Source organism: Monodon monoceros, unplaced genomic scaffold (assembly GCF_005190385.1).
Source record: "Monodon monoceros isolate NGI ecotype Baffin Bay Population unplaced genomic scaffold, NGI_Narwhal_1 Super_Scaffold_18, whole genome shotgun sequence".
Taxonomy (NCBI): Eukaryota; Metazoa; Chordata; class Mammalia; order Artiodactyla; family Monodontidae; genus Monodon; species Monodon monoceros.
Genome location: NW_021703774.1, coordinates 56,282,330 through 56,287,232, shown reverse-complemented (window position 1 = coordinate 56,287,232; position 4,903 = coordinate 56,282,330).

Genomic DNA, 4,903 nt, shown 5'->3' with positions numbered 1-4,903 from the left:
ATAAAAGATTACCTAAATGGATTGTCAAATGCACAGCATAGATGGACAGTGCTTTGGTTCCCCCATTGCAACAGCATTGCCTTCACGGCTATAAACCATATCTGAGTAGTGAAGGCCACCCCCTGCCCTTCCCTGGCTGGCTGGAGGGCCACCGCTGGTATTCCTGAGTGTCTCCCAACTCCACCTGCTTCTAATGCTAGAGGAAGATAACCAAGGTTTCTGTGCATTTGAAGGCTGCTGGAAGGTTCAAGTTTCATTTTAGAAGACAGAGTTGTCCCAGACAGCACTCTGAGCATTTACACCTCTTTTCTATTTTCATAGATCTCAACTAAAACTCCCTATTTCACAAAAGATTTGGTTGTACTAAAATGGTGCTCTTATGATATCAGCTGATTAAAAATAAAAAGAAAGAAACAGCCTAGAATTATTTCAAGTGGTCTTTTATTCTCTTTTTAAGAATTGGGGGAAAGAGAGAAGGGGATAAGGAGCCTATTAATAAAGGCCATAAAAGGATGGGAGGGTTCGATGACTTTGTTGGAGTGTTTGTAAAGGAATGTACTTGCCTGGGAGTACTCATTCCCCTAGAATGCACTCTGCAACAAAACAAGGCCTCCAGCTGGCGTAATAACAACCACAATCAGATCTACTCCACAGAAAACACCCACCTCCACCTGCTCTTGGAGCCGGCCTCCAGCACCCAAAGGAAAAACACCTCCTGCTCACATACACCTTTACAACTTTGCTTAAAGAGGCAAACAGCTGCCTCTTCTAAGAGTCAATGAAATCCAACTGGAATTCATTACAGAAAAGACACAGCTAAGAAGTCTTTAATAGAGAGATAATAAGAAAGAAAAGACAGAAAATGAAGAGCAAAAGCAAACATCATGTCAGAAGCAGTTTTTGACCAAACTACACCAACCCTGGATTCTCTCTCACAGTTGCACATGTGAGGATATGACTCAGCCAGAAAAGGTTTTGCCTTCACTTCACCTCACTGCTGGGCTTTGATGGGAAACTTCACCTCACAGAGAGGTCCATGATTTGCATAATGGAGGGGATTCAAAAACTATGGAATCAGGAGAGAGTGAGCTCTATAGGTAAGTAGAGATGCAGGTAACGACTCATCCACTCAGGTCTGTTGAATCAATCACCAATGGCCAATGATTTAATCAATCATGTCTATGTAATGAAACTTCTGTAAAAACAGAAGGAAAGGATGGGGTTCAGAGAGCTTCCCAGTTGGTGAACACATAAAGGATCAGGAAGAATGGTGCCCTTGCAAAGGACATGGAAACTCCACTCCCTTCCCACCTACCTTGCCCTGTGCATCTCTTCCATCTGGCTCTTCCTGAGTGATATCATCCTTTTATAATAAACTAGTAATCTAGTAAATAAAATGCTTCTCTGAGTTCTGTGAGCCAAATTAGTTCACAAAGCTACTGATTATTTTAGCAAATTAATTGAACCCAAGGAGGGGGAACATTGGAACTTCTGATCTATAGCTGGTTCTCAGAAGCACAGGTGACAAACTGGGCTCACAATTGACAACTGAATTGAGGGGGAAGGCAGTCTTGTAGGACCGAGCCCTTAACTTGTGGAATCTGATGCCATCTCTGGGTAGTTAGTATCAGAATTGAGTTCAACTGTAGGACACCCTGCTGGTCTCCAAGAACTGCTCGACAGTGTGGGGGGAAAGCCCACACACACGCTGGAATTGGGAGAACACTTAACGTAGGAACTCATAAGGAAAAACTGCTCCACTGAATATAATCTGAATGACTTCTTGAAACGCTTTTCTCTCCCGTGAAGCAGAGTTGACACTTTAGCGTTCCTCATGAAGCTGGCTGGGGAGGTTCAGTGCCCAGGGTGAAACATGGCAAGGTAAACTACCCAGGCAGCCACAGGGGCAAACCACGAGGACTCAAGCTGGAGCCTGGACCTAATCTCAAGTACTGAATACATTGTGCCACGAGACTAAATATACAGACTATGGCCAAACCATCCACAACAATAGAACTCTGACCCGTAACTTCTGCAGCAATCAGATTAGAACACTCAGGACCAGCACGTGGTCAATGAGTGCCAGCTTCTCTAACTGTGGTCCCCACTCCAACCCAGGACCAACAAAGAAAATCAAATATACTCCCCAAACCAGTCACATGTGATGACTTGCTTCTCGTTAGCCCGCCTCCACCTTCCCCATGCCGACAACCTCCAATAAGAGTGAATCATTCCCCTTTTCTCACTCTTAAAAAAAACTCCTCTGCCTGCTTTTAAATCTCTGCCAAATGCTAGTGATGGTAGCTGAGTTTCTTGCTATAGCATGCTGTGTCTTCATGCGGAAGGCTGTACTACAAATTTAACAAATAAGAAACAGGCAAGGAAACATCAATTGATTAGTCCAAGGTAAAAGAGCTCATAAGTGGCCGAGTCAGGACATAGCTCTGCAGAACATACATCCAGGGCTCTTAACTTCACCATTTAAGCCTGTGGTTTCCAATGTTCAAATAAATGGCTTCAGAAGTCTTAACAGTGATATCGTGAAAGTCATACTGCAAGGATATTGCTCCATGAAAGCATCCGTGTCTCTCTTTCTCACCCTATGAGTGTGTATGGACCTGCCTCTCTATCCACACACATCTTTCCTGCTTTGTCTGGGATTTTGAAACTCTTTTCCATCATGTAGACCACTAGTTTCTGAACCTCCACATGCATCTTTTTCCATGTTTATCCCTCCCTCTTCTCTGACCATGACTATTCCAGATGTACTCTGTGGCCATAGTGTAGAACAGATTCAATAGAAAAAAAGGGGCTCTCATTCCTCACCTTGGAATTATTCCATAAATCATACTGGGAAACAGTTTTATCCCATTCATAAAGATAAATGAATTTAGTTATGTCCCAGAAACCTAGCAAAAGAGAAAACTTATTACACACTTCGGCCTCTTGCTCATCCTTTAAATCAGAAGGACTTCTAAGGCATTTCAACTTAAGAGTAATTTTACATTTTCAGAAATTCTTTTTAGTGTATACAAATAGTACCACCTACTGGGCCTAACTTTTTTTACAGTCCAACACTCCAGGTCTTTCAACATGCCCCCCTGGGGGGGTTGCATAGAGAACTGAAACCAGTGCAGAAGTTCTGCCACTTACTAGCTGTGTGAACTTCAGCAAGTTACGTACTTTTCCAAAGCTACAGTTTTCTTTTCTACTGCAAAGAAATTATAACACATCCTACCTCGTAGGGTGTTATAAGGATTAAATAGTGTAATCCACATAAAGTACTTAGCATAATTCCTAGTAAGTATTTAATAACTGACAGCTATTATTACTATTATTACCTAAGCAGGATGCACATCTTATTGCTTGCCTTATTTTTTCTGAGCCACAGACCTAGCGCCTCAATGGACATTTCAAACAGAATATGCCATGAGCTTCTCAAATGCAATATGTACAAAGTTAACCTCATTATCTTCCCCAAAAGCTCCCTTACTCAGTCCCTGATATCATCCTCCTTATCCTCTGCAGGGAAAAAAATGTGTTTCAATAAGTAATTATGTAAAATTGCACAGCTTAAAAATAAATGGTACTTAATAAATATTTGTTTCCTTCTTTCACAGTCAAATAAATAAATAAACAAGCATTGTTGAGAGCACTCCTTTCGGGGTTATCTTATTTTGATTCTGAGAGCTATTTTGAAACTGTAAATTATAGACAATTAATAGCAATGCAAAATAATTCTTGTCTATAGACATGTAAATTATATCCAATAGAGGTTTAAGTGGCATTCCCCACTGTGAAAAACATTAGTTTTGCCTTCATTCGCATGTTCATTTTAATATTCCTGATCTGTAAATGTGAGCTTCTTTTGAACTAGTGGTAACATCTTACCAATTCCCTCTTTAACAGCAAGTTAAATAAAATCTTTAAACTGTGTTCACTTTATATTTGTATAAGAGGCATGATTTTGCCTCCTTTGAAAATTATCTTTTAATACCTCTCTCAAGGAATAACAATACTATTCATCCACAGTTTTCCACTGAAACACAAAAGTCACCTTGACGCTCTGACCCTCACACCCCACATCTAACAGTCAACAATTCGATCAAGTGTGTCTCTAGTTCAGAGAAGGGATCACGGGGAACTGCCTGTAAGCATTTAGCCCAGTACCTAGTGTACAGTAAATACTCACCTAAAGGTAACTATTATTAAATCTCACAGACTTGTCTGTCTCTTACCCTCCCCCCTTCCTCACTGGCTAGTTCAGGCCCATTTCATTTCCTGTCTAGGTCACTGATTCCTGTTCCACTTGTCCCCCTGGCCCCATCTCCCCTCACTTCTCCATCCTCCCCCACAGAATAATGTAAGGGTCTTCCCATTCCCTGTAGTGGTCATTGTAAGAGGAGATAAGCTTAAGAGCTTCTATATTCTCCCAGTCCTAGGGCTCACTCCCAATCACTGCTTCCCAGTTTAGAAAGTTTCACGTGTAAGCTGTAGACAATCGAGAAAAACAACACCCTTTACAGTTGTCCTGTCCTTGATAAGATACATTATTATTTTCAAACAGTCTCTAACTTCAGAACATTTTGATTTTTTTTAAGTCTACACTTAGTTTGTTCTCTTAAGAAAAACTTGATTAGTGATTTTAAAATAGACCTAAAAACTCTAAGCCAAAAGGAAAAATATCATGAGACAATTAGCTTGTATCAATAGGCTAAGACTATTGAGCACATTTTCCTACAGAGTAAAAGTTATACTGTTTACGCAACGTTTTTATTTCTGACATCTGTTTTCATGGACGTGCCAGCAGGCTTTATAAAGAGTGTGACTGTGATTGGTTATGGCCAGGTTAGTAAACAGAGAAGGAGCAAGGGCAACATGTGGATGGAGAAAGAAACTAAGC